Source organism: Triturus cristatus, chromosome 8 (assembly GCF_964204655.1).
Source record: "Triturus cristatus chromosome 8, aTriCri1.1, whole genome shotgun sequence".
Classification (NCBI taxonomy): Eukaryota; Metazoa; Chordata; class Amphibia; order Caudata; family Salamandridae; genus Triturus; species Triturus cristatus.
Genome location: NC_140591.1, coordinates 1,183,558,370 through 1,183,575,185, shown reverse-complemented (window position 1 = coordinate 1,183,575,185; position 16,816 = coordinate 1,183,558,370). Strand labels below are relative to the sequence as shown.

Sequence of the window (16,816 nt, the reverse complement as noted above, 5' to 3'; positions counted from 1 at the left end):
GTAAATCTGGGATCCTTTACCACCTCTATGCTGATGACACCCAAATCTACCTTAAGGTGTCTTCCGCACACGACATCTCAATCCTCAACACTACTCTCAACTCTATTCAAAACTGGATGTTAGCTCATCAACTCATTCTGAATCCTTCCAAAACTGAATTCCTCCTCCTCTCTACCTCGCTCTCTCCTCCTCCTGTTCAATCTTAGATGGATAAGCTGAATTTACTTAACAACAAACCTATCGTTGTCGACAGCGCTAAATCCCTTGGTGTCATACTTGACAAAAGGCTCAATCTGCACTCACACATCAATTCTATTGCAAAGAATGCACGTTACCAACTGCGCCTTCTCTGGGGGATTCAACTTTTTCTTCCAGAGCAAGACCTAAAACCGTTGGTCCAATCTCTGGTTCTCTCTAGATTGGACTATTGCAATTCTCTTGTTGCTGGCCTCCCCAAATCCCACCTTTCCCCTCTTAAATCCATACTCCATTCGGCCGCTTATTTTGTTTTCAGGACCAAAAAAGAGAGCACATCACACCCATACACACCCATACACACCCATACTGTTTTCTCTTCGATGGCTTCCCATCGAAGCAAGGTCAATCTACAAGACTGCCTATATCACCCACAAAGCCTTGCACACTTCCTCCCCTCGATACCTGGCAAATAAACTTAAAATCTCTGGAGGCTCTAGACCTTCACGTAATGCTGAAAATGTACTGCTTGAGCCCCCGCCTTCAAAAGGGAAAGATCGATGGCTCAATCCTTCTCAGGCAATGCGGTTAGAATCTGGAACTCGCTTTCTCCACTGCTCCTTACCACCACCTCTACCTGGACTTTCAAAACTGACCTCAAATATCTTCTCTTCCAAAGACACTTCCAGAATTAATACAACGCTTTTCATGTCCCTCATGGCCACTTTGCTTTCTCCTGAAGTTGTAAACTCTGACAATGTTGTAAATATATATACTATGCCTGTACGATCCTAATCCTAATGTGTTTTTCTTTTTGTGTGATTACCTACCACCTATTCTTTTTTTTTACTTTTTCAACTATCCTATTTGTATTTGCGATGTGTAAGGTTGTAAATGTCATCATGTAACATACTTGGTTCTAATGTGAAGCGTTCTGACACCTTTGGGTAAAGTCTGCGTTATATAAAAATGCATTGAATGAATGAATAAATAAATAAATAATAGCACAGACTGTTAGCGTAAGTGTTTTTAGGCCACACCCTTAATTACATCCGCCACACCCTTTGAGAGACTCCCCAAGTTTTTTCATCCGACTTAAAGCCCTGGAAAACTTTCTCCTCGGACTGCATTTCAATATAATGGAAATGTTTTTATCGAATTATGGTTTTAACATTGGTTTGTATCTTTTATCGAAACCTTTAGGAGGAATGCCTTTTTTTCTCTCCAAAAAGGCTATTTTTATTCCGGTTCAAAATATTGTCTACTCGGGTAGGTGACGTAAAGCAGCAGTTTTAGATTGTTGCTCTTTCGTCAGATCAACTGTCATTCTAACTGGAAGTCAGCAGAGGGAGCCGCTCCACAAGACTTCTGTTAGCTCCATCAGTCACACTTAAGTCAAAGTTAACCATTTTTGACACAAATCTGCTTTAAATGTAGTGTTCCTTTTCCTTGCATGAAACAGAACAGGCCCTATATATCTTTTGTGTTCTGTTTCAGTGCCAACAACTCTGATAAGAAATAGAAGTAAAATATATTAGTTCCCAGCGTGGTAGACTGCTGTTAACCAATTCTATTGACATTATTTAAAAACAAGCATTTGCAATGCATTAGGTCTCGCATTTACGCGAGTTTGAGCTATTGACATTGCAAATAACAATGCCTATTGGCATTGTCATTTACAATGCCAATAGCTTTAACTCGTGTAACTGCGAGACCTATTGTATTGCAAATGCTTGTTTTCGTTTTCTAACGAGTCTGCCAAGCAAGGGCACAGTGTTTTCTACTCAGTAGTATTTTTAATTCCCTCCGGGGATGGTAACGGGTGACTCAGCCCCGAGTCACGCAGATGCGGCGCAACGCGTGCCAAAGAAACCCCCGAGGATAATCCATCTCAAAGGCTCATTTATACATCGGAGAATTAATCATACGTAAAGTATAAGCAATAACACGTCAGACAGACAACACTTCTACCCTTTACAAAACAAAGGGAGCACCAGCGCATTCCTGAAGGATAATACATGGCAGCATCCAGTCGGAGGGCACACTATGCTAAGCACAGATTTTTAGAGAAGTGTTTTTAAGCCATGCCCTTAATGCAAGTGAAGCGAGTAGAACGTGTTCTGACTACTGCCTAGCTTGCTCTGAGGATAAACTTCACAAGCCGACAATCTATTATATCAATGATCTCTATTGTGAATATTTTCGTAGAAGTCCCCCAAACCTCCATGTGCGGTGATTTATATCAAATGTATTTTGATTTGGGAATTGAACTAGGAGTGATGCAAAATTACACAATCTGAGTCCCTCTGGCAAGAATGGCGTAAAGAATGACGTCATCCCCTCTCCATCCGTTTGTTATCTTATGTTTCTTGGAGCCTCGAGGCAACCAGAGGGCATGAAGGGACTGCGGAAGGTGAAGGGGGTTGGGGGGAAGGACGGGGGTAGGGAAATACAGTTTCTGAGTTTAAGAAGCAGGTAGCTCCGTTAGAAGGTTTGACAACAGTCATTTTACTTGCCCTCAGAAGAATGAGCTAGCCTTGCTGGGATTCGAACAGTTGCGGCTAGCATGTTTAACTCACCGAGTCATCCTGTTAGCTAAAACACGCTCTTCGTTTCGTCAGGATGTAAAAGTATGTTTGCGGTAAAATTATGTAAAAAAAATCCGAATGTTACTTTTATGACGACAGAGTCATTGCACAGCAAACACAGGAGTGAAACAGATACTATTAACAAGCAAGAAGTGGGATAAGGGAGGGGGTAGGTCGCGCCGTCTAAGGGGAGAGAGGCACAGGCTGGCAAATGGTGAGCACTTTCGCGGGCGCTTTGATGTTCTCAGTGGCCGCGCGACTCACTGAGAACATCAAAGCGCCCGCGAAATGTACACGCAGGCTGCCAAATGGTGCGCGCGCCCGGCGCACATGCACTGTAGTTGGGGGCCTGAAAAGCACTCATTTGCATTTCCAAATCCCCGTTTTCTATAGCTCTCGCCAGTGCAGCGCTAAAGCGCTGGCTCAGGCGAGACCTAATAAACATTTTACAACTGTTGCTTCATTTTTTTTAAATTCAACAAATCACGAATGACACTAAATACTGTTGGCACTGTAGCTTTGATTAAATTGTGTTCCCAGTTAAATGCTCCTTTAGATTTTCGATTTAAATATATTTCCATTTAAATGTTTCATCTAGTTTTCAATGTTTTGGAGTTTTCGTAATATATGACTTTCCTTAAAGTAGGATTTCCATTACTTTGTTCCCTCCAATATGCTTTCTATGTTTTCGTTTTTCGATGAATTCACCTACTACCCCATGCACACCTTAATACTGGGGTAGGTTATAGAGCTGACCAAAACACATATTACTGTGCATTTAGTATTCTGATGCACTTGCACAATGTTACCTCATACCCCATAGTGCATAGAGATTGTGTTTGTCTGGTTTTGTCGGAGTTTACCAAAACTGTGAGATTTTATTATAGCTCTGACATCATACTCAGGCAAGGCCCCTCTTTACACACCCAGGCACATTGCAGGAACATGAAAAAGTGCCAAATATGATAAACAATAGCTTACAAATTTTGAAAAAATTGCAAAATTGGAGAGTTTGATGAAGATACATATTTGTCCAGTTGGAAATTCCATAGCGATCATTTTTTTATATAGGTATGGAAAAAATTCAGGCCTTGCCTTACGCGCCTCAGGGGTCTTGCTGTCACCGGCTCTGGTGCCCAATGAAGGTGCTGGCCACAAACAGGACTGGAAACAGACCTCTCCCACCCTACATTGTACAGCTTTTGTAGACAGCAACACAGATGCATGTTTTCATCCCTGCAGTTTGACAGCATGCTTCATACTATTGTTACCTTGCAGATACTCGTTTGTGATCGAATCACAGCTGATGTACCCAGGACAGACTTTTTTTATTTGGTGCTTTGGAAGTGGTGAAGGGGCAGGTTGTGGAATGCGATGATGGAAGTGAGTCCAGTCAGAGTTGACTGGACAAAGATTTTCAATTGTAAGCAGAACAAGGGGAAGTCACCAGGGGATTGCGTATACAGGCTCAAACCTGTGTTTGAATGATGCTCTGGTATAGATATGCCCCATGGGATCTGCTTTGGAAGCTCTGTGGGCAGCCTTGGTGCAAAAGATGTTGCTGGATGTTCAACATTATTTATGGATGTCCATGCCTGGTATCAGATGGAAAACTAAGAGCTAAGCCTAAATTGTTACAGTGGCTTACTACTTTATGGCTATTCAGGAAAGAAATAATTGAATGAATCAAAATGTCTTCACTTTTTTCAACACGTTTTATTAAGATTTTATTAAGATTTTATAATACACCGTCCAGGACAGCTTGATCATGCAGTTGAGTGACATTTACATTGGATCAGCAGCACACAGGGATCATACAATAGTGTAAGTATTCATGCATGCTTTTGCGCCAGACATCAAGCATTGATAGGCTAGCGAGATATAAACATCAAGGTATTTGATAACAAATCCCATCCTGCCCACCCCACCTGAATGTCGCAGAAAGTGAGTTCACGTCACATCTGTGATGAACCCTCGACAAATACCGGGCTGTTGGTGTTGTAGAAAATTAGGGAGTGGCCAATGTCCGGAGGGTGGGGTCTCGCTGAGGTCACTGGGGTGAGGAGCACAGAGACGAGTGGGTAGAGTAGGATTTTTATTTTATTTATTTTATTTAATGCGATTTTCTATAGCGCAAACATTACCCGAAGGTGTCAGAGCGCTTTACAAAAGAACCAGTTGTGTTACATAAGGACTTTGGATTACGTGAGTTACATAAGAGATACAAACAGAAAAAAATTGCAAATGTACAAGTGGAGTGAAAGGAGGGAAAAATTGCAAATGTACAAGTTGTAAAGTCATTCAAGGAAGAGATACAAACAGATAAACTCTACAAACACATAGGGATGGTAGTAAGTACAAAGGTCTACTACATATACTAGTGGTTAGAGATATATATATATATATACAAATCGCAATTCACTCAGGATTACATTTTAACAGTGATTAGGCTTGGGGGGTGTGGTCTGCAGCCCGAGATGGTGGTCGCTTGAGCGACGAACTCCAGGCCGGGGCCTCACATCCGGACAAATATCCGACTGTCCCCACCTTGACGGTCGGTGAGCGGAGAACAGCCGGCGAGCTCATTCGGCGGGGCAGCCTCGACGGAGTTTTCTGGCCATCTGGATACTCCGGGGACGTTCCTTTTGGCGGCGGCGATTTCCGGCCTTCCCAGGGCCTGTTGGATGCTGGAAGCCGCGGGCTTTCCTGTGGCCTGGCGGGGCTGCGGGGGTTGCCTTCTGGAGGCGGCGCTCACGAGGGGTCCCTGCTCTGGGCCCAGATGCGGCCATGGGGACAGACATCTCCTGGATGGTGCTCCACACGAGAGCATTGAGGAACGAGGAGATCCTGCTACCGCCAGACGTGCAGGGCGCTGAGGGGGCGCACTGGTGCAGCTGTGACCAACGCGGAGGGGAGCTCCCCCGTCGCGCGGCGGGACAGAGGCGGACCCTGGGCATTCTTGGCAGCGCACACCGGACGTTGGGGATCACCGGACGCGGAGGGGAGGTGTTGTCCTGAGGCCCCCTCCCCCCCCAGTACTGCTGAGGAGAGCTGGTGAAGTGCGCTCTTGCTGGACGCTGTGGCTGCCATGGCTGTTGTCGGGTTTGCTCCCTCCGCTATACAAGGTGGTGCCTGGAGCCCCTTCCCGATCTGCTGCGCTGCGGGTGGCGGACTGTCGCTTCCAGGGCTGGAGGTACTGGACAGGAGGTGTTGATCCATTTACAGGGGCCCTGCTGGGTTCCGCTGCTGCGGAGGGGCCCTGCCCGGTCCGGCGATACCTGGTGAGGAGATGTAATTGGGGGTGAACTGGGCCTGCCATACACCGGTGGTTGGGGACTTTCCCTGCGGATATCTTGCTGCGCTGGGGCCTGCTTAGAATGGATGCCTCAGGAGCTTCATGTGGCCCTGATTGATGCCCATAGCCCTGACCTGGGACTGGGGCGCTTGAGGGGGCGCACTGTCCTGCAGGGGGGAAGCTGCTGTGACCTGTCGGGCTGCCTGGGTTGCCTCTGTGCTTGAACTGTGCGGCTTCATTCCTGCTGCCTCGGGCTATTGACTGGAGGGCGACGAATGTTGCCTGGTGCACCACATCGCTGGCTGGGTGGCGACCGCTGGTACAAAATTGCTGCTGGGCACTCATTCCCGGGCCCTACCACGCCACAGGCTATGGGAAAAGGAAGGTCGGGCACGTCAGAACAACCTCCGAATAGTGGGTTTGCTGGAAGGGACGGAAGGATCAAGGCCTACGGAATACATCGAGAACTGGTTAAAGACTGCTGTGGCCCCCACCGGACTGTCGGCACATTTCACAGTTGAGAGGGCGCATCGGGTCCCTACACGTCGTCCAATACCAGGAGCTAACCCACGTCCCATCCTGGCTAGGATTTTAAATTACAGGGATCGGGATCATCTACTGCAGGCGGCACGGGATAATGGCCCTCTACAGATTGACAATGCTAAAGTTTCAATATTTCCGGATTACACGTTGGCCGTTCAACGCAGAAGATTTTCCTTCATGGAGGTGAAGGCGCAAGCTCGTGCAGCGGGCCTGTCATTTGCTTTATTGTTCCCTGCAAAACTGAAAATCCTTTATGAACAATGTTCCCTGTTTTTCGATACCCCTGACAGTGCGTGGGAGTGGCTGGACAAGACGTTCCCCGATGTGCAACCCGTGAGACACATGGACTCACTGCCCAAGATACGTCGCCCCCCTCGGAGGCGTAAGAAGGGTCTTCTCATGCAAAGTTCGATCTCCATCTCCTTGAGTCATTCGCAGATACTGGAGGGCAGGCAGAGGGCTCTACACGCAGCCTCCACTTTGCGCATCTCTCTCCCTGAGATTAGCTCAAGCCCGTCTGAAGGAGTGAACACAGACACCAAATCTGATGGTAGCCTTGCATTGTTTCCTTCTGCGACCTCCCGGCTCAGCAAAGATCCGCTAGCCTCGGCGGACTCTTAGTTTCACGTTTTAGGCCCTTTTGGGATACGCTTAGCCCATGGTTGTCTTCCTGTCCGGCCTAAGGAGATATAGTTCGTTCGTTGCATGCACCTTTGCCTGATGGGCAACGAAGGATAGAACATGGACGCCATTGTGACAGGTGGGAACAGATGAATAGGTCCCTGGCCCGGACCACGTTTTGGGTGCTCTCATGAGTGCCTTACTGCTTTTACGCGACTGTTACTGGTGTTAGCGACATTCCCCCGAAGGCGATAGCATTGGTTGTACGTGAAGTATGCTACTTTTGTTTGCATGGTTTGGTCGAACGATGTTTGGGCGTTGGACCCAGTATTGGGATTTGGTTGTATTTATGCCGCATGGTCTGGGGTTCTGGGGGGTCTGGGTGGGAATGGGTGGGCTGGGCTGGGATCCGGGGTGGGGGGGGGTTATTCTATCTGATGATGCCTGCTGTTCATTCTTATACCTTGGTGTCGTGGAATGTGAGAGGTATGGGTTCCATAGCTAAACGTCATAGAATAGCTGCGCAATTGCATCGCTGTAAAGCCCACATAATTTGTTTTCAAGAAACTCATTTAATTCCCACTGAAACTGCGAAGTTGCAACGAAGATGGCGTGGGCAATTCTTTTCGACGGCCTATTCGGCTTTTTCCCGGGGGGCCGCCATTTGGATTAGGGTGGGCATCCCCTTCTCCCTTACCGAGTGCAGAGTAGCTGACCAGGGCCGGTTTGTTCTTCTATTGGGGGCCTTGGATGGTAGACAGGTTGTGCTAGGGTCTCTCTATGCGCCAAATACAGACCAAGAGGCATTCTTTACACGGGTGTCCCAGGCGCTGGCTAGCTGGTCTAATGTCCCGTGGCTACTGGGTGGTGACTTAAACGCAGTATTTGATGTTGGTCTGGACCGTTCCCATCCTCCATTGTTTAACACGACAGCGAGGGCGCAGGGTTGGGATTTATTAGACATCTGGAGGGCTCTGCATGCGGATATGAGGGAATATTCCTTTTATTCTTACCCCCATAAGTTACACACACGCCTGGATCATTTTCTATGCTCTCCGGAGCTCTCCTCTGCTATAACGCACTGTGAGTTTCTGGGCAAGACAATACCTGTCCATAATCCCATCGAAATGCGATTGTCTTGGGGCCCTTTCCCAGCCCCAATTCCAATGTGGAGGATGCAGCCTCTACAACTAGAAGATCAGGTATATCGGGCGACATTATCTACAGCTCTTGATACCTTTTTTGTGGAGAATGAGGGTTCTGCCTCGTCCAGGGCTATCGAGTGGGAGGCCTTCAAAGTGACGGTACGTGGGGTTGCCATGGGGACTCTGGCAGGGTCACAGAGGGAAACGATTAGGGACCTTACAGACATGGAGGGGGAATTGCAGGCACTGGAGGTGGCGGCCCAAGGGAGTGTGGGTGGCGCGGAGCCTTTACAGTCTGCAAGGATTAAGTATGCAGAGATGTTGGAGCGCCTACGCCTGTTAGACTTTGATGCTTATACACAGCGTACACACTCTGAGGCAGACAGGGCGGGTACATTATTGGCAAGACTGATCCAGCCAACGTTGAGTCCTACTCCCATCCTAGCAGTAAATACGGTCAATGATGTATTGGTTTCATCTCAGGGTGAGATTAATGCCGCGTTTCGGGAATATTATTCTCGTTCATATGCCGCCCCAAGTGTCGATATATTGGCTCCCACGCTTTCCTTCCTGTCTGAGGTTTAGCTTCCTATGGTTTCTGATAAGATGGCCGAGGAGATGGCTGGTGCGGAAATTCGGGTGGCGATAAAGGCGCTGGCTCCGACGGCCTTCCAGGAGAATTTTACTCCACTTTTGCAGATAAACTGATCCCGAGGTTGTTGCAGCTGTATACTACTTCCTTGGAGGGTGGGGTTCTGCCTCCTACTACCAGAGAAGCGATAGTCACGTCCTTATTGAACGGACAAGGCACTGACTGACCTTCTGTCTTATAGGCCACTCTCTAGTCTGAATACAGAATATAAGATACTCAGTAAGGTCTTGGCATCGCGACTCCTCCCACTCCTACACCGCTTGATCCATACGGACCAATGTGGATTCGTGCCCCAACGCAGTACCTCTTTGAATATCCGCCGGCTTCATGCCTTGATGCATGCGGCGTCTGATGCTTTCCCTCTTGATGGCTGCCTGTCCTTGGATTGTACGCAAAGCTTTTGATTCTCTCAGCTGGCCGTATATGCTAGCGGTATTGACCAAATTTGGCCTGCCCCCGTCCTATTGTGCATGGATTAAATTGCTGTACACTTGTCTCACGGCGTGTGCTAAGACAGGTAGGACCATCTCTTCTGCCTATTCAATATCCCGGGGTACTCGGCAGGGCTGCCCCTTATCCCCATGTTATTTGTGCTGGCCCTTGAGCCTCTTGCGCAGTACCTGCGTCAGATAATGGCCCCATATGGCATTCCGCTGCGTGGGGAGATACATTCGGTGTCCTTGTACACGGATGATATGCTGTTATATTTTCGTAACTTGGAGGATGATAAACACCAAATAACTGTGTTTTTTTCTAGATTTGGGGAAATATCGGGCTTGGATCTTAACGCTTCTAAATCGGTAGCCTTCGCCTTCTATAATGTGACTGCACCTCCTACATTACGATTTGGTGAATTGCATTTCCGAGTTGAGCCAATTACTATTAAATACCTGGGGATTAATATTTACAGATCAAACGCTGATACCATAGACGGTAATGTAGTCCGCGCCATAAACTCGCTGCGCTCCCAGATTGCCTTTTGGACTTCGCTGCCTTTGACGGTGGCGGGCCGTGTGGCGGTGTCGAAAATGGTTATGCTACCCCGCCTCCTTTATTATTTTGTGAACCTACCGGTGGTCCTACCGGCCTGGATTTTTAAACTGCTTGATACGTTATTATTATCTTTGGTGTGGGAGGCGGGTAGGCGTCAATTGGCACTGGCAAAGCTACAGCTGCCCAGCACTCCAGGAGGCATGGGGGCGCCTGATTTCAAGTCGTACTGTATAGCGGGACAGTTACAGTGGCTGGCATATTGGCTGGCGGGTAAGAATCTATTTGAAATTGGGTACTCTTCGGAATTGTTAAAGCGAGGGCTTCTTCAGTCGCAGCTCTGTCCGGGTGCACTGAGATTGCGGGACCCCCCCTTACTTATTGCATGTCGCAGTGCACTACTGGGCGCAGGCGAAAATGACGGCTAGGGTACCATTTCCGTACGCCCCAAATATCCCTCTATGTGGACTGCCCACTAGGCGAGGGGTGCTATCGATGATCCAAATACAGGGGTGGACTCGGAAGGGGGGGGAGACCATTGGTGCTTTCTTTTCCGAGGGTCAACTGATGCAGCATGACGAGTTTGTAAGTGCCAATTCGGTCCCTGACACTTTATTTCTCACGCATGCTGCTGTAGTGCGTTTCATTCGAACTTATTGGTACACAGATCGAGCAGAACCCCCAACTTTCCAATTGCTGAGGTCATTGCACATTATGAGACATGGCCGATACTTGGTGCGCTGGCTTTACCGCGGCTTGAGAGAACATTTGTATACTCCACTGTTACATCTTAGGCAGAAGTGGGACTTGATCTTGGGCCGGGACTTAGAAGATAGGGAATGGGTAAAAAAATTAGAGCATCCCCGGCGAGTCTCTCGGAATTGCCGCTTAAAAACAATCCAGTTGTTTATCCTGCATAAAGCATACCTTGCCCCAGCATCGATTCGAAATATGTGCCCCACGGCATCCGCAGCATGTCCGCGCTGTAAGGCACCTGAAGCTGATTTCTTACATATGATATGGTATTGTCCACGGCTGCGGGTGTTTTGGTCAGAGGTAATTCGGGGACTGGAGGTGTTGACAGTGCGCACACCATGGGACACCATTGAGGCCTGCCTCTTAGGTTTATTTCCTCTACCTCAAAAAGAAAAATTGATGCAAAGATTTGCATGGTTGGCTCTAATATTGGCAAAACGTATGATAACAAAGCGCTGGAAGTCTACCCTAGCACCGCGGGTGGACGCTTGGCGTGAGGAGGTGGGCAGATGGGCGGTAGCTGAAACGGAGGCTTTATACCGAGAGGAGAATAGGGGACAGCGGAAGCGTCCGATTGCACTGGACTGGGCACACCTAGTAGAGCAATTTAAGGCGGGGAGGAAGTCGAGCCAGCGGTATCACAATACAGTTTGCAGGAGAGTGGTACAGTGGGGTAGAGGGAGGTGGACTCATGACCGTTCATGCTCTACCGGAGTGCTGCCCTTTCACTTTCACCTCCCTCTCCCCCGGATGGGTTTCTTGCTCCCTACCTCCCCATCCATCCCTCCTTCCCTTTGCTCCCCTCCTGGCTCCCCTGTCCCCCCCTTTCTTCCTCCCCCCCTCGGTGCATGCTCCTTATTGGGGTTCTTAGGCCTGACACACACCGGACGCAGGTACATCAGCGTAGTGTTTAGTCTACAAAGCGGCATTTCGGTTTCTTGTTTTGTTGGGGTATTGTTTAGGGAGGGTTCTTGTGGGGGGGGGGGGTGAAATGGGTACTGCACTGGATAGCATGTATTAGAATCGATACTAGCGGCCTAAGATTGCAATTTGTGCACTTCAGCTGTAAGAACTGTTGTACTTCCTATAGGCTCCTATTGCTTCAAGTCTAAATGGTAAGGATAAACGGATATGACTTATGCCAAATTGCGCTTTTGTTAAGTCTTCAAAATGCATAGTACTTGTAGTGTACACTTGTGAATCATCTGCAGTGCTCAATAAAGATATTTTCAACAAAAAAAAACAGTGATTAGGCTTGGACAATTATATATTACATATTTACAGAGCAGGAAATTCTTGCCATCATTCAGCCAGGTGTTCAGGTGGTGTTGCACTCAAGAGTGGTGGTCTTGGGTCTAGAGGGATCCCCGAGTTGGAGATGTCCATAGGGGTAGAAGGCCGGATGGGAAGGCACAGGTCTCCATACTCAGTTATACTGCATTTGGCCAGAGGCAACAGCAGGTCCATGAATTTGGTAGGGACCTTAGCTTTATTGGACCTGGAGGCACGTCTAGCAGGCATTCCTCCATGTTGGTCACTTTTGATTTTCCTGTGCCCTATGCAATATATTCAACTGGATAAAGCAGGAGTTGGCATCGCCAGAGACTTTCTGTGGATATTTCATTGCTCTCTGCCATTCCTTGTCACTGTAAACCCAACTAGAGATACCCTTCCAGGACTCCCTAAGTGGTTGCAAGGAGATGTCAGCGTGCTCTCATATTGCCCTATATATCCAGGTCACAAGTCTGCGGCCCATCCCATGGTGTGTAGAGTTTGTAAAAGAGCGTTGCTCGGGGGTATGTTTGGGGTCTGGTTCCAATGTCGTTGGCGTATCCTCGTATCCTACCATGTTGCAACTTTTGGCCTAGTAGTAGGTTATGTAAAATGGTCTTATTAAGCGCTCAAATGCCCTCAGGCATCTTGGTGCTGGTTGAGAACCACAGAAAGAAGACCCAGGAACAATTTTAGCATGTCATAAAGAGCCAGGTGTTTAGAGATTTCCTGACTGCCAACAAATTTGGCATCGATTTGATATGAAGAGGAAGATTATTCAAGGCTTTTGCGGCTCCCAAAACAAAGCCTCTCCCGCTCCAAGAGGAGTGATTAAACCTGGGTACTTAGACCAATTTAGCAGAGGTAGACCACAGTGATCTTGGAGGTGAATACCATAAGAAGCTATTATTAAATATTCAGGACCATGTTCATGCAAAGCTTTGTAAACAATGCAGAGAGACTTAACGAGCACCCTCTGGCTCACAGGAAGCCAATGTAGCTTTCTGATGGATCCGGAAACGGAGTAATATTTATGGATTTTTAGACGAGTACAGGCCGTGGCATTCTGCAATATCTGTAGCTTATTTAGGACATGCTGATGGGCATTAAGATACAGTCCATTCACATAGTCAGTCCTCATTGGCACCAACGAGGTGACCACTGTTTTCTTCAGATATTTTGGTATATACGGGAGAATTTTTAATATTAATCTCAAGGTGTAAAAGGCAGCCAAAGTAACTGCTTCTACCTGATCATGAAAAGATGAGGTGTCATTTACGAGGACGGACACATTTTTTGTTTTCTTCACCAGAGTGGGAAGTGGACCTAACTCCACGGGCCACCATTCTGAGGACCAGAAAGATGGCTGAGAGCCGAAGATAAGAACTTCAGTCTTTCCTGAATTCAGTTTCAGGCAGTTCCTGGCCATCCAGGAACTGACAGCCTGCATACACTCTCAGACCCTTGCCCCAACAACCTCAGCTTTACTGTCCAGTGAGACAACTATCTGTGTGTCGTGCGCATAGGAGGTAAGGGTGAAACCAAAGGATCTGATTAAGTCTGCCAGTGAGGTGACATAGACATTAAACAGCATAGGGCTAATTGCACATCCCTGCGGTACCTCACAAGGCAAGGAGAATTTATGAGAAGAGAAATCGCCCATGCGGACCGATTGTTCCCGTCCGCTGAGAAAGGAGTATAATGAATATCATGTGGTGTCCGTTACCCCAATCCTGCTTGGCCTCTCTATCAGCAGCCCATGATTTACTGTATCAAAGGTTGCTGAAAGATCAAGCAAAATCAGAGCTGCTCTATCCACATTGTCCGAAGAACTTCTGATTTCCTCCGTTGCTTCCTCCGATCTTCTCTCAAAACTTCTGAGTTTCCCTCATTTCTTCTCTTGGGCTTGTCCATAGATACAGTTGAGATCTCAAACCAAAGAGTTCCCCATAACATTACTGATTAAGTTTCTGTTACTGTAGGGTCATCTTACTGATAAGCATGCTTTCTTGTTGAGCCCTACTTCACCTGCAAATTAGTTGGGTGGAATCATGTTATACAAGCTCATCTCCCTAGTCTACTGTACCAGCTATGGATTCTTCTTGAACATTCCGCAAGTCAACAAGAACAATGTGTAGTTGTGCTCCGTGAGTCAAATCATCAAAAGATAATATTTGATTCTCAGGTGTATGAATATTTAACGGAGTTACTTGAACAAGTTCCTTCTGTTTTGTGGCCTACCCCAGCGGAAGATGTTGGTTGCATTTAATCTATAGACCCAGTTAATGTTAAAGTGAATTCAATTAAAAAGTTGCCTCGTATTCCAGAATATTCATTATGTCCCAATGTGATTGAAGGAATTAAACCCGTTATTGTGGACCTCATAAAACAAGGAGTTTTAGTCCGTACTAGATTTGCAATACCCTAACCCCCCCCCATCAAAAAGGCAGGAAAGGGTATTGTGTACCATTTTGTTTAAGACCTCTGTGTGATTAATTCCCCAGCAGTGCCCAACTCTGCTATCATCCTCTCCTGCACCTTGGCCCCCACTAATGGTTTACAGTGGTGGATGTATGTGCCACTTTCTTTTTCATGAGAAAAGTCAATACCTCTTTGCCTTCAAATATGGTGGAGGCCAAGTAACATGGCAGATAATCTCACAGGGCTTTACAGAGTCCCTCTCCATCCTATCCCAAGACCTAGAACAGGATCTGGTCAGTTTGGTCTTACCCAGAAAATTAATGCTGGTTTAGTATGTTGACAACCTTTTGATTGGCTATGCCACTTTAGAAAACGGCAATCCAAATTCGTTGAAATTAAATAAGCAATGGAGAGTGACCTCTAGTCATAGTTTTCTCTATTGCTCATTTTCCCTGTTTCTCTTTCCGGTGGCTGTGTCTGATGATACTTTTTTTTTTGTAAAGATTTTTATTGAATTTTCAAAACAATAATCCTAAAGACCAATACTACACACAATAGCATCATAAAATGATCCAACCATCGAAGTACACGTTAGGAGAAATCAACTGTGTCTGATGATACTTATCACTCTGTTCACCAATACAGCTGCTAAGGAAGGGTAGGGGCTTTCGGGAGATCCTTGATTCTGAATTGTGACATATTCCTGACAATCGAGAAATTGTCTCATAACAATCTGCTTCTCATATTACCTTAGTCTGACCCTAAATTCAGCCTTGCAAACCCCTAACTCAGAAGAAGGCGAGTCCCATGACTCCCTTCAAGTTACAGAACAGCTAACAAAGCTCCAAAATGGCCAATCAGATGAGCCAATACCCAACAATGATCTCATCTACTTTGTAGATGGCTCATGTCTCAGACATGATTATGGAACACTTTTTGTAGGACATACCGTATATAACTTGCACTAAATTGTTGTAAGCCAACACCAGTCCCAAGTCCATTCGGAGCAAGTGGCTGAACTTATTGCTGTGACCTGCACGCCTTGTACCTCTAACTATGTTCACAGACTCCAACTATGCATTTGGAGGTGTCCATCACTTCATGCTTTTGTGGATGCTGAGTGGGTTCCTCACCTCAGGGGGACCCCTATTAAAAATTGAGAGTATGTACAGAGTTTGTTAAATGCTCTCAAGCTTCCTCTGAAAATAGGGATTGTGAAATGTGTTGTTCACCAATATACCTCGAATAAAGTGTCCCAGAGAAATGCGTCGGCAGATCATGTAACTAAAAGAGCTATGTTGCAAACAAATTATTTCTTGTACCCAACCTTAAACATATGTATGCATTGCAGGAATGAGCATCTGATGTGCAAAAACAAGCATGGATCAAGTAAAACGGTTAAAGAGACAGAATGATGTTGGAGGGAAAACACTGGGAAAGTGGCCACCACAAACTTCTTACTCCACAGCGTAGCTCGTGTGTATCATAGAATAGCCCATGTCTGAGCCGATGGTATGATTTGTGCTGCAGGGACCCACTGCCATGTTCCCTTTTTTTCTATCACTGAAAATGATTGCTCCTTCGGTGCCACCTTCCAAACTCACCACATCAGGAAGACCACCCCTCTGCCCACTCACCTCATTGAACCTCCTTCACCCATCTGCAACTGGAATTTATCCAGATGCCTAAGCGTTGTTCATATTCAAATGAATTTGTAATTGTGTGTATATTCTTGGTGGTTTGAGGCTTATCCTTGTGGTGAGATAATACTTTGACTACACAATTCTTTCCTCTCGATTCCTGCAGCAAAATGGCAAAACCACCAAAAAGGTCGGGATTGTGGGTAAATATGGTACCCACTATGGAGCCTCACACAGAAAATAGTGAAGAAAATTGAAATCAGTCAACATGCTAAATACACGTGTTCCTTCTGTGGCAAGACCAAGATGAAGAGAAAAGCTGTGGGAATCTGGCATTGTGGATCCTGTATGAAAATCGTTGCTGGAGGTGCCTGGAACTACAACACCACATCTGCAGTGACTGTGAAATCTGCCTTTAGAAGACTTAAGGAATTGAAAGACCAGTAGAAAGTTGCCCCACCATCTGTTTGTGTCCATTTCTCACTGCTCAATACATTTTTGAAGGGACTATACAATTATGCATGTGCGTTATTAACTGTTTCACATGTGATAAGGTTAAGGTCTCTGCCCCGGCCTATCCGTTCCAGATTGCTGGAGATTGTCCTAGTGATGTAAGCTCTTGTGAATGCGATCTCGGCAAACAGCATGAAGGAGAATATCCGACTGAAATAAACTGAATGATGGTCATAAAGGCACAA

At 46.6% G+C, this 16,816-nt stretch overlaps 1 pseudogene; it reads left to right on the top strand.

The window, feature by feature from the left end:
- The first annotated feature begins 8,417 nt into the window (after positions 1-8,417).
- On the top strand, positions 8,418-16,579 carry LOC146805588 (large ribosomal subunit protein eL43 pseudogene; annotated as a pseudogene).
- Positions 16,580-16,816: the final 237 nt, after the last annotated feature.